The following is an 18,428-nucleotide window of genomic DNA, read 5'->3' on the forward strand; positions in this document are numbered from 1 at the left end:
CAATCAGAAGCTTCTAAAGCCATGACATCATTTTCGGGAATTTTCAACGCTGTTTAAAGGCACAGCCAACTTAGTGTATGTAAACCTCTGACCCACTGGATTTGTGATACAGTGAATTATAAGTGAAATAATCTGTCTGTAAACAATTGTTGGAAAAATGACTTGTGTCATGCACAAAGTACATGTCCTAACCGACTTGCCAAAACTATAGTTTGTTAAACAAGACATGTGTGGAGTGGTTGACAAACGACTTTTAATGACTCCAACATAAGTGTACGTAAACTTCCGACTTCAACTGTATGTACCATTTCAAATTGTAAACCGATTTGCACAGCAGTATCCTTCCCTGGTGGTCTAGTGGTTAGGATTCGGCGCTCTCACCGCCACGGCCCGGGTTCGATTCCCGGTCAGGGAACTTATCATTTGCGACCTTTTTACTTGTGCAACCTGTCACAAAAAATTTGGGCGGACATCGCACATATGTAGCATTTCAAATTGAGAACCGATTTGCTTTGGGTTATCCTTCCCTGATGGTCTACTGGTTAGGATTCGGTGCTCTCACCGCCGCGGCCCGGGTTCGATTCCCGGTCAGGGAACTAGTCTTTGTTACTTGTGCAACCTGTCACACTGAATTTAGTAGGTAATCGCACATATGTACCACTTTAATTGCAAACGGATTTCCCCTGCATTATCCTTACCTTGTTTTCTAGTGGTGCACCAGTCCCTCCTGCAGCAAAGCACCCCCACAACATGATGCTGCCACCCCTGTGCTTCACTGTTGGGATGGTGTTCTTCGGCTTGCAAGCCTCCACCTTTTGCCTCCAAACATAACAATGGTCATTATAGCCAAATAGTTATATTTTTGTTTCATCAGACCAGAGGACATTTCTCCAAAAAGTAGGATCTTTGTCCACAAACTGCAGTCAGGCTTTTTTTATGGCAGTTTTGGAGCAGCAGCTTCTTCCTTGCTGAGCGGCCTTTCAGGTTATGTCGATATAGGACTCGTTTTACTGTGGATGTAGATACTTTTGGACCTGTTTCCTCCAGCATCTTCACAAGGTCCTTTGCTGTTGTTCTGGGATTGATTTGCACTTTTCGCACCAAAGTACGTTCATCTCTAGGAGACAGAACGCGTCTCCTTCCTGAGCGGTATGACGGCTGCGTGGTCACATGGTGTTTTTACTTGCGTACCATTTTTTCTACAGATGAACTCGGTACCTTCAGGCGTTTGGAAATTGCTCCCAAGGATGAACCAGACTTGTGGAGGTCTACAATTGTTTTCTGAGGTCTTGGCTGATTTCTTTTGATTTTCCCATGATTTCAAGCAAAGAGGCACCGAGTTTAAAGGTAGGCCTTGAAATACATCTACAGGTACACCTCCAATTGACTCAAATGATGTCAATTAGCCAATCAGAAGCTTCTAAAGCCATGACATCATTTTCGGGAATTTTCAACGCTGTTTAAAGGCACAGCCAACTTAGTGTATGTAAACCTCTGACCCACTGGATTTGTGATACAGTGAATTATAAGTGAAATAATCTGTCTGTAAACAATTGTTGGAAAAATTACTTGTGTCATGCACAAAGTACATGTCCTAACCGACTTGCCAAAACTATAGTTTGTTAAACAAGACATGTGTGGAGTGGTTGACAAACGACTTTTAATGACTCCAACATAAGTGTACGTAAACTTCCGACTTCAACTGTATGTACCATTTCAAATTGTAAACCGATTTGCACAGAAGTATCCTTCCCTGGTGGTCTAGTGGTTAGGATTCGGCGCTCTCGCCGCGGCCCGGGTTCGATTCCCGGTCAGGGAACTTATCATTTGCGACCTTTTTACTTGTGCAACCTGTCACAAAAAATTTGGGCGGACATCGCACATATGTAGCATTTCAAATTGAGAACCGATTTGCTTTGGGTTATCCTTCCCTGATGGTCTACTGGTTAGGATTCGGTGCTCTCACCGCCGCGGCCCGGGTTCGATTCCCGGTCAGGGAACTAGTCTTTGTTACTTGTGCAACCTGTCACACTGAATTTAGTAGGTAATCGCACATATGTACCACTTTAATTGCAAACTGATTTCCCCTGCATTATCCTTACCTTGTTTTCTAGTGGTGCACCAGTCCCTCCTGCAGCAAAGCACCCCACAACATGATGCTGCCACCCCTGTGCTTCACTGTTGGGATGGTGTTCTTCGGCTTGCAAGCCTCCACCTTTTGCCTCCAAACATAACAATGGTCATTATAGCCAAATAGTTATATTTTTGTTTCATCAGACCAGAGGACATTTCTCCAAAAAGTAGGATCTTTGTCCACAAACTGCAGTCAGGCTTTTTTATGGCAGTTTCGGAGCAGCAGCTTCTTCCTTGCTGAGCGGCCTTTCAGGTTATGTCGATATAAGACTCGTTTTACTGTGGATGTAGATACTTTTGGACCTGTTTCCTCCAGCATCTTCACAAGGTCCTTTGCTGTTGTTCTGGGATTGATTTGCACTTTTCGCACCAAAGTACGTTCATCTCTAGGAGACAGAACGCGTCTCCTTCCTGAGCGGTATGACGGCTGCGTGGTCACATGGTGTTTTTACTTGCGTACCATTTTTTTCTACAGATGAACTCGGTACCTTCAGGCGTTTGGAAATTGCTCCCAAGGATGAACCAGACTTGTGGAGGTCTACAATTGTTTTCTGAGGTCTTGGCTGATTTCTTTTGATTTTCCCATGATGTCAAGCAAAGAGGCACCGAGTTTAAAGGTAGGCCTTGAAATACATCTACAGGTACACCTCCAATTGACTCAAATGATGTCAATTAGCCAATCAGAAGCTTCTAAAGCCATGACATCATTTTCGGGTATTTTCCACGCTGTTTAAAGGCACAGCCAACTTAGTGTATGTAAACCTCTGACCCACTGGATTTGTGATACAGTGAATTATAAGTGAAATAATCTGTCTGTAAACAATTGTTGGAAAAATGACTTGTGTCATGCACAAAGTACATGTCCTAACCGACTTGCCAAAACTATAGTTTGTTAAACAAGACATGTGTGGAGTGGTTGACAAACGACTTTTAATGACTCCAACATAAGTGTACGTAAACTTCCGACTTCAACTGTATGTACCATTTCAAATTGTAAACCGATTTGCACAGCAGTATCCTTCCCTGGTGGTCTAGTGGTTAGGATTCGGCGCTCTCACCGCCGCGGCCCGGGTTCGATTCCCGGTCAGGGAACTTATCATTTGCGACCTTTTTACTTGTGCAACCTGTCACAAAAAATTTGGGCGGACATCGCACATATGTAGCATTTCAAATTGAGAACCGATTTGCTTTGGGTTATCCTTCCCTGATGGTCTACTGGTTAGGATTCGGTGCTCTCACCGCCGTGGCCCGGGTTCGATTCCCGGTCAGGGAACTAGTCTTTGTTACTTGTGCAACCTGTCACACTGAATTTAGTAGGTAATTGCACATATGTACCACTTTAATTGCAAACTGATTTCCCCTGCATTATCCTTACCTTGTTTTCTAGTGGTGCACCAGTCCCTCCTGCAGCAAAGCACCCCCACAACATGATGCTGCCACCCCTGTGCTTCACGGTTGGGATGGTGTTCTTCGGCTTGCAAGCCTCCACCCTTTGCCTCCAAACATAACAATGGTCATTATGGCCAAATAGTTATATTTTTGTTTCATCAGACCAGAGGACATTTCTCCAAAAAGTAGGATCTTTGTCCACAAACTGCAGTCAGGCTTTTTTATGGCAGTTTTGGAGCAGCAGCTTCTTCCTTGCTGAGCGGCCTTTCAGGTTATGTCGATATAGGACTCGTTTTACTGTGGATGTAGATACTTTTGGACCTGTTTCCTCCAGCATCTTCACAAGGTCCTTTGCTGTTGTTCTGGGATTGATTTGCACTTTTCGCACCAAAGTACGTTCATCTCTAGGAGACAGAACGCGTCTCCTTCCTGAGCGGTATGACGGCTGCGTGGTCACATGGTGTTTTTACTTGCGTACCATTTTTTCTACAGATGAACTCGGTACCTTCAGGCGTTTGGAAATTGCTCCCAAGGATGAACCAGACTTGTGGAGGTCTACAATTGTTTTCTGAGGTCTTGGTTGATTTCTTTTGATTTTCCCATGATGTCAAGCAAAGAAGCACCGAGTTTAAAGGTAGGCCTTGAAATACATCTACAGGTACACCTCCAATTGACTCAAATGATGTCAATTAGCCTATCAGAAGCTTCTAAAGCCATGACATCATTTTCGGGAATTTTCCACGCTGTTTAAAGGCACAGCCAACTTAGTGTATGTAAACCTCTGACCCACTGGATTTGTGATACAGTGAATTATAAGTGAAATAATCTGTCTGTAAACAATTGTTGGAAAAATGACTTGTGTCATGCACAAAGTACATGTCCTAACCGACTTGCCAAAACTATAGTTTGTTAAACAAGACATGTGTGGAGTGGTTGACAAACGACTTTTAATGACTCCAACATAAGTGTACGTAAACTTCCGACTTCAACTGTATGTACCATTTCAAATTGTAAACCGATTTGCACAGCAGTATCCTTCCCTGGTGGTCTAGTGGTTAGGATTTGGCGCTCTCACCGCCGCGGCCCGGGTTCGATTCCCGGTCAGGGAACTTATCATTTGCGACCTTTTTACTTGTGCAACCTGTCACAAAAAATTTGGGCGGACATCGCACATATATAGCATTTCAAATTGAGAACCGATTTGCTTTGGGTTATCCTTCCCTGATGGTCTACTGGTTAGGATTCGGTGCTCTCACCACCGCGGCCCGGGTTCGATTCCCGGTCAGGGAACTAGTCTTTGTTACTTGTGCAACCTGTCACACTGAATTTAGTAGGTAATCGCACATATGTACCACTTTAATTGCAAACTGATTTCCCCTGCATTATCCTTACCTTGTTTTCTAGTGGTGCACCAGTCCCTCCTGCAGCAAAGCACCCCCACAACATGATGCTGCCACACCTGTGCTTCACGGTTGGGATGGTGTTCTTCGGCTTGCAAGCCTGCACCTTTTGCCTCCAAACATAACAATGGTCATTATAGCCAAATAGTTATATTTTTGTTTCATCAGACCAGAGGACATTTCTCCAAAAAGTAGGATCTTTGTCCACAAACTGCAGTCAGGCTTTTTTTATGGCAGTTTTGGAGCAGCAGCTTCTTCCTTGCTGAGCGGCCTTTCAGGTTATGTCGATATAGGACTCGTTTTACTGTGGATGTAGATACTTTTGGACCTGTTTCCTCCAGCATCTTCACAAGGTCCTTTGCTGTTGTTCTGGGATTGATTTGCACTTTTCGCACCAAAGTACGTTCATCTCTAGGAGACAGAACGCGTCTCCTTCCTGAGCGGTATGACGGCTGCGTGGTCACATGGTGTTTTTACTTGCGTACCATTTTTTCTACAGATGAACTCGGTACCTTCAGGCGTTTGGAAATTGCTCCCAAGGATGAACCAGACTTGTGGAGGTCTACAATTGTTTTCTGAGGTCTTGGCTGATTTCTTTTGATTTTCCCATGATGTCAAGCAAAGAGGCACCGAGTTTAAAGGTAGGCCTTGAAATACATCTACAGGTACACCTCCAATTGACTCAAATGATGTCAATTAGCCAATCAGAAGCTTCTAAAGCCATGACATCATTTTCGGGAATTTTCAACGCTGTTTAAAGGCACAGCCAACTTAGTGTATGTAAACCTCTGACCCACTGGATTTGTGATACAGTGAATTATAAGTGAAATAATCTGTCTGTAAACAATTGTTGGAAAAATTACTTGTGTCATGCACAAAGTACATGTCCTAACCGACTTGCCAAAACTATAGTTTGTTAAACAAGACATGTGTGGAGTGGTTGACAAACGACTTTTAATGACTCCAACATAAGTGTACGTAAACTTCCGACTTCAACTGTATGTACCATTTCAAATTGTAAACCGATTTGCACAGAAGTATCCTTCCCTGGTGGTCTAGTGGTTAGGATTCGGCGCTCTCGCCGCGGCCCGGGTTCGATTCCCGGTCAGGGAACTTATCATTTGCGACCTTTTTACTTGTGCAACCTGTCACAAAAAATTTGGGCGGACATCGCACATATGTAGCATTTCAAATTGAGAACCGATTTGCTTTGGGTTATCCTTCCCTGATGGTCTACTGGTTAGGATTCGGTGCTCTCACCGCCGCGGCCCGGGTTCGATTCCCGGTCAGGGAACTAGTCTTTGTTACTTGTGCAACCTGTCACACTGAATTTAGTAGGTAATCGCACATATGTACCACTTTAATTGCAAACTGATTTCCCCTGCATTATCCTTACCTTGTTTTCTAGTGGTGCACCAGTCCCTCCTGCAGCAAAGCACCCCACAACATGATGCTGCCACCCCTGTGCTTCACTGTTGGGATGGTGTTCTTCGGCTTGCAAGCCTCCACCTTTTGCCTCCAAACATAACAATGGTCATTATAGCCAAATAGTTATATTTTTGTTTCATCAGACCAGAGGACATTTCTCCAAAAAGTAGGATCTTTGTCCACAAACTGCAGTCAGGCTTTTTTATGGCAGTTTCGGAGCAGCAGCTTCTTCCTTGCTGAGCGGCCTTTCAGGTTATGTCGATATAAGACTCGTTTTACTGTGGATGTAGATACTTTTGGACCTGTTTCCTCCAGCATCTTCACAAGGTCGTTTGCTGTTGTTTTAGGATTGATTTGCACTTTTCGCACCAAAGTACGTTCATCTCTAGGAGACAGAACGCGTCTCCTTCCTGAGCGGTATGACGGCTGCGTGGTCACATGGTGTTTTTACTTGCGTACCATTTTTTTCTACAGATGAACTCGGTACCTTCAGGCGTTTGGAAATTGCTCCCAAGGATGAACCAGACTTGTGGAGGTCTACAATTGTTTTCTGAGGTCTTGGCTGATTTCTTTTGATTTTCCCATGATGTCAAGCAAAGAGGCACCGAGTTTAAAGGTAGGCCTTGAAATACATCTACAGGTACACCTCCAATTGACTCAAATGATGTCAATTAGCCAATCAGAAGCTTCTAAAGCCATGACATCATTTTCGGGTATTTTCCACGCTGTTTAAAGGCACAGCCAACTTAGTGTATGTAAACCTCTGACCCACTGGATTTGTGATACAGTGAATTATAAGTGAAATAATCTGTCTGTAAACAATTGTTGGAAAAATGACTTGTGTCATGCACAAAGTACATGTCCTAACCGACTTGCCAAAACTATAGTTTGTTAAACAAGACATGTGTGGAGTGGTTGACAAACGACTTTTAATGACTCCAACATAAGTGTACGTAAACTTCCGACTTCAACTGTATGTACCATTTCAAATTGTAAACCGATTTGCACAGAAGTATCCTTCCCTGGTGGTCTAGTGGTTAGGATTCGGCGCTCTCACCGCCGCGGCCCGGGTTCGATTCCCGGTCAGGGAACTTATCATTTGCGACCTTTTTACTTGTGCAACCTATCACAAAAAATTTGGGCGGACATCGCACATATGTAGCATTTCAAATTGAGAACCGATTTGCTTTGGGTTATCCTTCCCTGATGGTCTACTGGTTAGGATTCGGTGTTCTCACCGCCGCGGCCCGGGTTCGATTCCCGGTCAGGGAACTAGTCTTTGTTACTTGTGCAACCTGTCACACTGAATTTAGTAGGTAATCGCACATATGTACCACTTTAATTGCAAACTGATTTCCCCTGCATTATCCTTACCTTGTTTTCTAGTGGTGCACCAGACCCTCCTGCAGCAAAGCACCCCCAGAACATGATGCTGCCACCCCTGTGCTTCACGGTTGGGATGGTGTTCTTCGGCTTGCAAGCCTGCACCTTTTGCCTCCAAACATAACAATTTTCATTATAGCCAAATAGTTATATTTTTGTTTCATCAGACCAGAGGACATTTCTCCAAAAAGTAGGATCTTTGTCCACAAACTGCAGTCAGGCTTTTTTATGGCAGTTTTGGAGCAGCAGCTTCTTCCTTGCTGAGCGGCCTTTCAGGTAAAGTCGATATAGGACTCGTTTTACTGTGGATGTAGATACTTTTGGATCTGTTTCCTCCAGCATCTTCACAAGGTCCTTTGCTGTTGTTCTGGGATTGATTTGCACTTTTCGCACCAAAGTACGTTCATCTCTAGGAGACAGAACGCGTCTCCTTCCTGAGCGGTATGACGGCTGCGTGGTCACATGGTGTTTTTACTTGCGTACCATTTTTTCTACAGATGAACTCGGTACCTTCAGGCGTTTGGAAATTGCTCCCAAGGATGAACCAGACTTGTGGAGGTCTACAATTGTTTTCTGAGGTCTTGGCTGATTTCTTTTGATTTTCCCATGATGTCAAGCAAAGAGGCACCGAGTTTAAAGGTAGGCCTTGAAATACATCTACAGGTACACCTCCAATTGACTCAAATGATGTCAATTAGCCAATCAGAAGCTTCTAAAGCCATGACATCATTTTCGGGAATTTTCAACGCTGTTTAAAGGCACAGCCAACTTAGTGTATGTAAACCTCTGACCCACTGGATTTGTGATACAGTGAATTATAAGTGAAATAATCTGTCTGTAAACAATTGTTGGAAAAATTACTTGTGTCATGCACAAAGTACATGTCCTAACCGACTTGCCAAAACTATAGTTTGTTAAACAAGACATGTGTGGAGTGGTTGACAAACGACTTTTAATGACTCCAACATAAGTGTACGTAAACTTCCGACTTCAACTGTATGTACCATTTCAAATTGTAAACCGATTTGCACAGAAGTATCCTTCCCTGGTGGTCTAGTGGTTAGGATTCGGCGCTCTCGCCGCGGCCCGGGTTCGATTCCCGGTCAGGGAACTTATCATTTGCGACCTTTTTACTTGTGCAACCTGTCACAAAAAATTTGGGCGGACATCGCACATATGTAGCATTTCAAATTGAGAACCGATTTGCTTTGGGTTATCCTTCCCTGATGGTCTACTGGTTAGGATTCGGTGCTCTCACCGCCGCGGCCCGGGTTCGATTCCCGGTCAGGGAACTAGTCTTTGTTACTTGTGCAACCTGTCACACTGAATTTAGTAGGTAATCGCACATATGTACCACTTTAATTGCAAACTGATTTCCCCTGCATTATCCTTACCTTGTTTTCTAGTGGTGCACCAGTCCCTCCTGCAGCAAAGCACCCCACAACATGATGCTGCCACCCCTGTGCTTCACTGTTGGGATGGTGTTCTTCGGCTTGCAAGCCTCCACCTTTTGCCTCCAAACATAACAATGGTCATTATAGCCAAATAGTTATATTTTTGTTTCATCAGACCAGAGGACATTTCTCCAAAAAGTAGGATCTTTGTCCACAAACTGCAGTCAGGCTTTTTTATGGCAGTTTCGGAGCAGCAGCTTCTTCCTTGCTGAGCGGCCTTTCAGGTTATGTCGATATAAGACTCGTTTTACTGTGGATGTAGATACTTTTGGACCTGTTTCCTCCAGCATCTTCACAAGGTCGTTTGCTGTTGTTTTAGGATTGATTTGCACTTTTCGCACCAAAGTACGTTCATCTCTAGGAGACAGAACGCGTCTCCTTCCTGAGCGGTATGACGGCTGCGTGGTCACATGGTGTTTTTACTTGCGTACCATTTTTTTCTACAGATGAACTCGGTACCTTCAGGCGTTTGGAAATTGCTCCCAAGGATGAACCAGACTTGTGGAGGTCTACAATTGTTTTCTGAGGTCTTGGCTGATTTCTTTTGATTTTCCCATGATGTCAAGCAAAGAGGCACCGAGTTTAAAGGTAGGCCTTGAAATACATCTACAGGTACACCTCCAATTGACTCAAATGATGTCAATTAGCCAATCAGAAGCTTCTAAAGCCATGACATCATTTTCGGGTATTTTCCACGCTGTTTAAAGGCACAGCCAACTTAGTGTATGTAAACCTCTGACCCACTGGATTTGTGATACAGTGAATTATAAGTGAAATAATCTGTCTGTAAACAATTGTTGGAAAAATGACTTGTGTCATGCACAAAGTACATGTCCTAACCGACTTGCCAAAACTATAGTTTGTTAAACAAGACATGTGTGGAGTGGTTGACAAACGACTTTTAATGACTCCAACATAAGTGTACGTAAACTTCCGACTTCAACTGTATGTACCATTTCAAATTGTAAACCGATTTGCACAGCAGTATCCTTCCCTGGTGGTCTAGTGGTTAGGATTCGGCGCTCTCACCGCCACGGCCCGGGTTCGATTCCCGGTCAAGGAACTTATCATTTGCGACCTTTTTACTTGTGCAACCTGTCACAAAAAATTTGGGCGGACATCGCACATATGTAGCATTTCAAATTGAGAACCGATTTGCTTTGGGTTATCCTTCCCTGATGGTCTACTGGTTAGGATTCGGTGCTCTCACCGCCGCGGCCCGGGTTCGATTCCCGGTCAGGGAACTAGTCTTTGTTACTTGTGCAACCTGTCACACTGAATTTAGTAGGTAATCGCACATATGTACCACTTTAATTGCAAACTGATTTCCCCTGCATTATCCTTACCTTGTTTTCTAGTGGTGCACCAGTCCCTCCTGCAGCAAAGCACCCCCACAACATGATGCTGCCACCCCTGTGCTTCACGGTTGGGATGGTGTTCTTCGGCTTGCAAGCCTGCACCTTTTGCCTCCAAACATAACAATGGTCATTATAGCCAAATAGTTATATTTTTGTTTCATCAGACCAGAGGACATTTCTCCAAAAAGTAGGATCTTTGTCCACAAACTGCAGTCAGGCTTTTTTATGGCAGTTTTGGAGCAGCAGCTTCTTCCTTGCTGAGCGGCCTTTCAGGTTATGTCGATATAGGACTCGTTTTACTGTGGATGTAGATACTTTTGGACCTGTTTCCTCCAGCATCTTCACAAGGTCCTTTGCTGTTGTTCTGGGATTGATTTGCACTTTTCGCACCAAAGTACGTTCATCTCTAGGAGACAGAACGCGTCTCCTTCCTGAGCGGTATGATAGCTGCGTGGTCACATGGTGTTTTTACTTGCGTACCATTTTTTCTACAGATGAACTCGGTAACTTCAGGCGTTTGGAAATTGCTCCCAAGGATGAACCAGACTTGTGGAGGTCTACAATTGTTTTCTGAGGTCTTGGCTGATTTCTTTTGATTTTCCCATGATGTCAAGCAAAGAGGCACCGAGTTTAAAGGTAGGCCTTGAAATACATCTACAGGTACACCTCCAATTGACTCAAATGATGTCAATTAGCCTATCAGAAGCTTCTAAAGCCATGACATCATTTTCGGGAATTTTCCACGCTGTTTAAAGGCACAGCCAACTTAGTGTATGTAAACCTCTGACCCACTGGATTTGTGATACAGTGAATTATAAGTGAAATAATCTGTCTGTAAACAATTGTTGGAAAAATGACATGTGTCATGCACAAAGTACATGTCCTAACCGACTTGCCAAAACTATAGTTTGTTAAACAAGACATGTGTGGAGTGGTTGACAAACGACTTTTAATGACTCCAACATAAGTGTATGTAAACTTCCGACTTCAACTGTATGTACCATTTGAAATTGTAAACCGATTTGCACAGAAGTATCCTTCCCTGGTGGTCTAGTGGTTAGGATTCGGCGCTCTCACCGCCGCGGCCCGGGTTCGATTCCCGGTCAGGGAACTTATCATTTGCGACCTTTTTACTTGTGCAACCTATCACAAAAAATTTGGGCGGACATCGCACATATGTAGCATTTCAAATTGAGAACCGATTTGCTTTGGGTTATCCTTCCCTGATGGTCTACTGGTTAGGATTCGGTGTTCTCACCGCCGCGGCCCGGGTTCGATTCCCGGTCAGGGAACTAGTCTTTGTTACTTGTGCAACCTGTCACACTGAATTTAGTAGGTAATCGCACATATGTACCACTTTAATTGCAAACTGATTTCCCCTGCATTATCCTTACCTTGTTTTCTAGTGGTGCACCAGACCCTCCTGCAGCAAAGCACCCCCAGAACATGATGCTGCCACCCCTGTGCTTCACGGTTGGGATGGTGTTCTTCGGCTTGCAAGCCTGCACCTTTTGCCTCCAAACATAACAATTTTCATTATAGCCAAATAGTTATATTTTTGTTTCATCAGACCAGAGGACATTTCTCCAAAAAGTAGGATCTTTGTCCACAAACTGCAGTCAGGCTTTTTTATGGCAGTTTTGGAGCAGCAGCTTCTTCCTTGCTGAGCGGCCTTTCAGGTAAAGTCGATATAGGACTCGTTTTACTGTGGATGTAGATACTTTTGGATCTGTTTCCTCCAGCATCTTCACAAGGTCCTTTGCTGTTGTTCTGGGATTGATTTGCACTTTTCGCACCAAAGTACGTTCATCTCTAGGAGACAGAACGCGTCTCCTTCCTGAGCGGTATGACGGCTGCGTGGTCACATGGTGTTTTTACTTGCGTACCATTTTTTCTACAGATGAACTCGGTACCTTCAGGCGTTTGGAAATTGCTCCCAAGGATGAACCAGACTTGTGGAGGTCTACAATTGTTTTCTGAGGTCTTGGCTGATTTCTTTTGATTTTCCCATGATGTCAAGCAAAGAGGCACCGAGTTTAAAGGTAGGCCTTGAAATACATCTACAGGTACACCTCCAATTGACTCAAATGATGTCAATTAGCCAATCAGAAGCTTCTAAAGCCATGACATCATTTTCGGGAATTTTCCACGCTGTTTAAAGGCACAGCCAACTTAGTGTAAGTAAACCTCTGACCCACTGGATTTGTGATACAGTGAATTATATGTGAAATAATCTGTCTGTAAACAATTGTTGGAAAAATGACTTGTATCATGCACAAAGTACATGTCCTAACCGACTTGCCAAAACTATAGTTTGTTAAACAAGACATGTGTGGAGTGGTTGACAAACGACTTTTAATGACTCCAACATAAGTGTACGTAAACTTCCGACTTCAACTGTATGTACCATTTCAAATTGTAAACCGATTTGCACAGCAGTATCCTTCCCTGGTGGTCTAGTGGTTAGGATTCGGCGCTCTCACCGCCGCGGCCCGGGTTCGATTCCCGGTCAGGGAACTTATCATTTGCGACCTTTTTACTTGTGCAACCTGTCACAAAAAAATTGGGCGGACATCGCACATATGTAGCATTTCAAATTGAGAACCGATTTGCTTTGGGTTATCCTTCCCTGATGGTCTACTGGTTAGGATTCGGTGCTCTCACCGCCGCGGCCCGGGTTCGATTCCCGGTCAGGGAACTAGTCTTTGTTACTTGTGCAACCTGTCACACTGAATTTAGTAGGTAATCGCACATATGTACCACTTTAATTGCAAACTGATTTCCCCTGCATTATCCTTACCTTGTTTTCTAGTGGTGCACCAGTCCCTCCTGCAGCAAAGCACCCCCACAACATGATGCTGCCACCCCTGTGCTTCACGGTTGGGATGGTGTTCTTCGGCTTGCAAGGCTGCACCTTTTGCCTCCAAACATAACAATGGTCATTATAGCCAAATAGTTATATTTTTGTTTCATCAGACCAGAGGACATTTCTCCAAAAAGTAGGATCTTTGTCCACAAACTGCAGTCAGGCTTTTTTATGGCAGTTTTGGAGCAGCAGCTTCTTCCTTGCTGAGCGGCCTTTCAGGTTAAGTCGATATAGGACTCGTTTTACTGTGGATGTAGATACTTTTGGATCTGTTTCCTCCAGCATCTTCACAAGGTCCTTTGCTGTTGTTCTGGGATTGATTTGCACTTTTCGCACCAAAGTACGTTCATCTCTAGGAGACAGAACGCGTCTCCTTCCTGAGCGGTATGACGGCTGCGTGGTCACATGGTGTTTTTACTTGCGTACCATTTTTTCTACAGATGAACTCGGTACCTTCAGGCGTTTGGAAATTGCTCCCAAGGATGAACCAGACTTGTGGAGGTCTACAATTGTTTTCTGAGGTCTTGGCTGATGTCTTTTGATTTTCCCATGATGTCAAGCAAAGAGGCACCGACTTTAAAGGTAGGCCTTGAAATACATCTACAGGTACACCTCCAATTGACTCAAATGATGTCAATTAGCCAATCAGAAGCTTCTAAAGCCATGACATCATTTTCGGGAATTTTCCACGCTGTTTAAAGGCACAGCCAACTTAGTGTATGTAAACCTCTGACCCACTGGATTTGTGATACAGTGAATTATAAGTGAAATAATCTGTCTGTAAACAATTGTTGGAAAAATGACTTGTGTCATGCACAAAGTACATGTCCTAACCGACTTGCCAAAACTATAGTTTGTTAAACAAGACATGTGTGGAGTGGTTGACAAACGACTTTTAATGACTCCAACATAAGTGTACGTAAACTTCCGACTTCAAATGTATGTACCATTTCAAATTGTAAACCGATTTGCACAGAAGTATCCTTCCCTGGTGGTCTAGTGGTTAGGATTCGGCGCTCTCACTGCCGCGGCCCGGGTTCGATTCCCTGTCAGGGAACTTATCATTTGCGACGTTTTTACTTGTGCAACCTGTCACAAAAAATTTGGGCGGACATCGCACATATGTAGCATTTCAAATTGAGAACCGATTTGCTTTGTGTTATCCTTCCCTGATGGTCTAGTGGTTAGGATTCGGTGCTCTCACCGCCGCGGCCCGGCTTCGATTCCCGGTCAGGGAACTAGTCTTTCTTACTTGTGCAACCTGTCACACTGAATTTAATAGGTAATCGCACAGATGTACCACTTTAATTGCAAACTGATTTCCCCTGCATTATCCTTACCTTGTTTTCTAGTGGTGCACCAGTCCCTCCTGCAGCAAAGCACCCCCACAACATGATGCTGCCACCCCTGTGCTTCACTGTTGGGATGGTGTTCTTCGGCTTGCAAGCCTCCACCTTTTGCCTCCAAACATAACAATGGTCATTATGGCCAAATAGTTATATTTTTGTTTCATCAGACCAGAGGACATTTCTCCAAAAAGTAGGATCTTTGTCCACAAACTGCAGTCAGGCTTTTTTATGGCAGTTTTGGAGCAGCAGCTTCTTCCTTGCTGAGCGGCCTTTCAGGTTATGTCGATGTAGGACTCGTTTTACTGTGGATGTAGATACTTTTGGACCTGTTTCCTCCAGCATCTTCACAAGGTCCTTTGCTGTTGTTCTGGGATTGATTTGCACTTTTCGCACCAAAGTACGTTCATCTCTAGGAGACAGAACGCGTCTCCTTCCTGAGCGGTATGACGGCTGCGTGGTCACATGGTGTTTTTACTTGCGTACCATTTTTTCTACAGATGAACTCGGTAACTTCAGGCGTTTGGAAATTGCTCCCAAGGATGAACCAGACTTGTGGAGGTCTACAATTGTTTTCTGAGGTCTTGGCTGATTTCTTTTGATTTTCCCATGATGTCAAGCAAAGAGGCACCGAGTTTAAAGGTAGGCCTTGAAATACATCTACAGGTACACCTCCAATTGACTCAAATGATGTCAATTAGCCTATCAGAAGCTTCTAAAGCCATGACATCATTTTCGGGAATTTTCCACGCTGTTTAAAGGCACAGCCAACTTAGTGTATGTAAACCTCTGACCCACTGGATTTGTGATACAGTGAATTATAAGTGAAATAATCTGTCTGTAAACAATTGTTGGAAAAATGACATGTGTCATGCACAAAGTACATGTCCTAACCGACTTGCCAAAACTATAGTTTGTTAAACAAGACATGTGTGGAGTGGTTGACAAACGACTTTTAATGACTCCAACATAAGTGTATGTAAACTTCCGACTTCAACTGTATGTACCATTTGAAATTGTAAACCGATTTGCACAGAAGTATCCTTCCCTGGTGGTCTAGTGGTTAGGATTCGGCGCTCTCACCGCCGCGGCCCGGGTTCGATTCCCGGTCAGGGAACTTAACATTTGCGACCTTTTTACTTGTGCAACCTGTCACAAAAAATTTGGGCGGACATCGCACATATGTAGCATTTCAAATTGAGAACCGATTTGCTTTTGGTTATCCTTCCCTGATGGTCTACTGGTTAGGATTCGGTGCTCTCACCGCCGCGGCCCGGGTTCGATTCCCGGTCAGGGAACTAGTCTTTGTTACTTGTGCAACCTGTCACACTGAATTTAGTAGGTAATCGCACATATGTACCACTTTAATTGCAAACTGATTTCCCCTGCATTATCCTTACCTTGTTTTCTAGTGGTGCACCAGTCCCTCCTGCAGCAAAGCACCCCACAACATGATGCTGCCACCCCTGTGCTTCACTGTTGGGATGGTGTTCTTCGGCTTGCAAGCCTCCACCTTTTTCCTCCAAACATAACAATGGTCATTATAGCCAAATAGTTATATTTTTGTTTCATCAGACTAGAGGACATTTCTCCAAAAAGTAGGATCTTTGTCCACAAACTGCAGTCAGGCTTTTTTATGGCAGTTTTGGAGCAGCAGCTTCTTCCTTGCTGAGCGGCCTTTCAGGTTATGTCGATATAAGACTCGTTTTACTGTGGATGTAGATACTTTTGGACCTGTTTCCTCCAGCATCTTCACAAGGACCTTTGCTGTTGTTCTGGGATTGATTTGCACTTTTCGCACCAAAGTACGTTCATCTCTAGGAGACAGAACGCGTCTCCTTCCTGAGCGGTATGACGGCTGCGTGGTCACATGGTGTTTTTACTTGCGTACCATTTTTTTCTACAGATGAACTCGGTACCTTCAGGCGTTTGGAAATTGCTCCCAAGGATGAACCAGACTTGTGGAGGTCTACAATTGTTTTCTGAGGTCTTTGTTGATTTCTTTTGATTTTCCCATGATGTCAAGCAAAGAGGCACCGAGTTTAAAGGTAGGCCTTGAAATACATCTACAGGTACACCTCCAATTGACTCAAATGATGTCAATTAGCCAATCAGAAGCTTCTAAAGCCATGACATCATTTTCGGGAATTTTCCACGCTGTTTAAAGGCACAGCCAACTTAGTGTATGTAAACCTCTGACCCACTGGATTTGTGATACAGTGAATTATAAGTGAAATAATCTGTCTGTAAACAATTGTTGGAAAAATGACTTGTGTCATGCACAAAGTACATGTCCTAACCGACTTGCCAAAACTATAGTTTGTTAAACAAGACATGTGTGGAGTGGTTGACAAACGACTTTTAATGACTCCAACATAAGTGTACGTAAACTTCCGACTTCAAATGTATGTACCATTTCAAATTGTAAACCGATTTGCACAGAAGTATCCTTCCCTGGTGGTCTAGTGGTTAGGATTCGGCGCTCTCACTGCCGCGGCCCGGGTTCGATTCCCTGTCAGGGAACTTATCATTTGCGACGTTTTTACTTGTGCAACCTGTCACAAAAAATTTGGGCGGACATCGCACATATGTAGCATTTCAAATTGAGAACCGATTTGCTTTGTGTTATCCTTCCCTGATGGTCTAGTGGTTAGGATTCGGTGCTCTCACCGCCGCGGCCCGGCTTCGATTCCCGGTCAGGGAACTAGTCTTTCTTACTTGTGCAACCTGTCACACTGAATTTAATAGGTAATCGCACAGATGTACCACTTTAATTGCAAACTGATTTCCCCTGCATTATCCTTACCTTGTTTTCTAGTGGTGCACCAGTCCCTCCTGCAGCAAAGCACCCCCACAACATGATGCTGCCACCCCTGTGCTTCACTGTTGGGATGGTGTTCTTCGGCTTGCAAGCCTCCACCTTTTGCCTCCAAACATAACAATGGTCATTATGGCCAAATAGTTATATTTTTGTTTCATCAGACCAGAGGACATTTCTCCAAAAAGTAGGATCTTTGTCCACAAACTGCAGTCAGGCTTTTTTATGGCAGTTTTGGAGCAGCAGCTTCTTCCTTGCTGAGCGGCCTTTCAGGTTATGTCGATGTAGGACTCGTTTTACTGTGGATGTAGATACTTTTGGACCTGTTTCCTCCAGCATCTTCACAAGGTCCTTTGCTGTTGTTCTGGGATTGATTTGCACTTTTCGCACCAAAGTACGTTCATCTCTAGGAGACAGAACGCGTCTCCTTCCTGAGCGGTATGACGGCTGCGTGGTCACATGGTGTTTTTACTTGCGTACCATTTTTTCTACAGATGAACTCGGTAACTTCAGGCGTTTGGAAATTGCTCCCAAGGATGAACCAGACTTGTGGAGGTCTACAATTGTTTTCTGAGGTCTTGGCTGATTTCTTTTGATTTTCCCATGATGTCAAGCAAAGAGGCACCGAGTTTAAAGGTAGGCCTTGAAATACATCTACAGGTACACCTCCAATTGACTCAAATGATGTCAATTAGCCTATCAGAAGCTTCTAAAGCCATGACATCATTTTCGGGAATTTTCCACGCTGTTTAAAGGCACAGCCAACTTAGTGTATGTAAACCTCTGACCCACTGGATTTGTGATACAGTGAATTATAAGTGAAATAATCTGTCTGTAAACAATTGTTGGAAAA

General features: G+C 43.9%; 23 non-coding genes across 23 annotated transcripts; all 23 read left to right on the plus strand.

The window, feature by feature from the left end:
* Positions 1-343: 343 nt before the first annotated feature.
* On the plus strand, positions 344-415 carry trnae-cuc (transfer RNA glutamic acid (anticodon CUC)). The gene has a single exon. It is a non-coding gene; the product is annotated as a tRNA-Glu (tRNA).
* Positions 416-524: 109 nt separating this feature from the next.
* Positions 525-596, plus strand: trnae-cuc (transfer RNA glutamic acid (anticodon CUC)). Its single transcript has one exon. It is a non-coding gene; the product is annotated as a tRNA-Glu (tRNA).
* A 1,332-nt stretch (positions 597-1,928) lies between these two features.
* On the plus strand, positions 1,929-2,000 carry trnae-cuc (transfer RNA glutamic acid (anticodon CUC)). The gene has a single exon. It is a non-coding gene; the product is annotated as a tRNA-Glu (tRNA).
* Positions 2,001-3,153: 1,153 nt separating this feature from the next.
* Positions 3,154-3,225, plus strand: trnae-cuc (transfer RNA glutamic acid (anticodon CUC)). Its single transcript has one exon. It is a non-coding gene; the product is annotated as a tRNA-Glu (tRNA).
* A 109-nt stretch (positions 3,226-3,334) lies between these two features.
* On the plus strand, positions 3,335-3,406 carry trnae-cuc (transfer RNA glutamic acid (anticodon CUC)). The gene has a single exon. It is a non-coding gene; the product is annotated as a tRNA-Glu (tRNA).
* A 1,153-nt stretch (positions 3,407-4,559) lies between these two features.
* Positions 4,560-4,631, plus strand: trnae-cuc (transfer RNA glutamic acid (anticodon CUC)). Its single transcript has one exon. It is a non-coding gene; the product is annotated as a tRNA-Glu (tRNA).
* A 109-nt stretch (positions 4,632-4,740) lies between these two features.
* trnae-cuc (transfer RNA glutamic acid (anticodon CUC)) lies at positions 4,741-4,812 on the plus strand. The gene has a single exon. It is a non-coding gene; the product is annotated as a tRNA-Glu (tRNA).
* A 1,332-nt stretch (positions 4,813-6,144) lies between these two features.
* trnae-cuc (transfer RNA glutamic acid (anticodon CUC)) lies at positions 6,145-6,216 on the plus strand. The gene has a single exon. It is a non-coding gene; the product is annotated as a tRNA-Glu (tRNA).
* A 1,153-nt stretch (positions 6,217-7,369) lies between these two features.
* trnae-cuc (transfer RNA glutamic acid (anticodon CUC)) lies at positions 7,370-7,441 on the plus strand. The gene has a single exon. It is a non-coding gene; the product is annotated as a tRNA-Glu (tRNA).
* A 109-nt stretch (positions 7,442-7,550) lies between these two features.
* Positions 7,551-7,622, plus strand: trnae-cuc (transfer RNA glutamic acid (anticodon CUC)). The gene has a single exon. It is a non-coding gene; the product is annotated as a tRNA-Glu (tRNA).
* Positions 7,623-8,953: 1,331 nt separating this feature from the next.
* trnae-cuc (transfer RNA glutamic acid (anticodon CUC)) lies at positions 8,954-9,025 on the plus strand. The gene has a single exon. It is a non-coding gene; the product is annotated as a tRNA-Glu (tRNA).
* Positions 9,026-10,178: 1,153 nt separating this feature from the next.
* Positions 10,179-10,250, plus strand: trnae-uuc (transfer RNA glutamic acid (anticodon UUC)). The gene has a single exon. It is a non-coding gene; the product is annotated as a tRNA-Glu (tRNA).
* A 109-nt stretch (positions 10,251-10,359) lies between these two features.
* Positions 10,360-10,431, plus strand: trnae-cuc (transfer RNA glutamic acid (anticodon CUC)). The gene has a single exon. It is a non-coding gene; the product is annotated as a tRNA-Glu (tRNA).
* A 1,153-nt stretch (positions 10,432-11,584) lies between these two features.
* Positions 11,585-11,656, plus strand: trnae-cuc (transfer RNA glutamic acid (anticodon CUC)). Its single transcript has one exon. It is a non-coding gene; the product is annotated as a tRNA-Glu (tRNA).
* A 109-nt stretch (positions 11,657-11,765) lies between these two features.
* Positions 11,766-11,837, plus strand: trnae-cuc (transfer RNA glutamic acid (anticodon CUC)). Its single transcript has one exon. It is a non-coding gene; the product is annotated as a tRNA-Glu (tRNA).
* A 1,153-nt stretch (positions 11,838-12,990) lies between these two features.
* On the plus strand, positions 12,991-13,062 carry trnae-cuc (transfer RNA glutamic acid (anticodon CUC)). Its single transcript has one exon. It is a non-coding gene; the product is annotated as a tRNA-Glu (tRNA).
* Positions 13,063-13,171: 109 nt separating this feature from the next.
* On the plus strand, positions 13,172-13,243 carry trnae-cuc (transfer RNA glutamic acid (anticodon CUC)). Its single transcript has one exon. It is a non-coding gene; the product is annotated as a tRNA-Glu (tRNA).
* Positions 13,244-14,396: 1,153 nt separating this feature from the next.
* Positions 14,397-14,468, plus strand: trnae-cuc (transfer RNA glutamic acid (anticodon CUC)). The gene has a single exon. It is a non-coding gene; the product is annotated as a tRNA-Glu (tRNA).
* A 109-nt stretch (positions 14,469-14,577) lies between these two features.
* Positions 14,578-14,649, plus strand: trnae-cuc (transfer RNA glutamic acid (anticodon CUC)). The gene has a single exon. It is a non-coding gene; the product is annotated as a tRNA-Glu (tRNA).
* Positions 14,650-15,802: 1,153 nt separating this feature from the next.
* On the plus strand, positions 15,803-15,874 carry trnae-cuc (transfer RNA glutamic acid (anticodon CUC)). The gene has a single exon. It is a non-coding gene; the product is annotated as a tRNA-Glu (tRNA).
* A 109-nt stretch (positions 15,875-15,983) lies between these two features.
* trnae-cuc (transfer RNA glutamic acid (anticodon CUC)) lies at positions 15,984-16,055 on the plus strand. Its single transcript has one exon. It is a non-coding gene; the product is annotated as a tRNA-Glu (tRNA).
* Positions 16,056-17,208: 1,153 nt separating this feature from the next.
* On the plus strand, positions 17,209-17,280 carry trnae-cuc (transfer RNA glutamic acid (anticodon CUC)). The gene has a single exon. It is a non-coding gene; the product is annotated as a tRNA-Glu (tRNA).
* Positions 17,281-17,389: 109 nt separating this feature from the next.
* Positions 17,390-17,461, plus strand: trnae-cuc (transfer RNA glutamic acid (anticodon CUC)). The gene has a single exon. It is a non-coding gene; the product is annotated as a tRNA-Glu (tRNA).
* The last annotated feature ends 967 nt before the right edge of the window (positions 17,462-18,428 follow it).

This window comes from Salmo salar, chromosome 04 (genome assembly GCF_965601325.2).
Source record: "Salmo salar chromosome 04, fSalSal1, whole genome shotgun sequence".
Classification (NCBI taxonomy): Eukaryota; Metazoa; Chordata; class Actinopteri; order Salmoniformes; family Salmonidae; genus Salmo; species Salmo salar.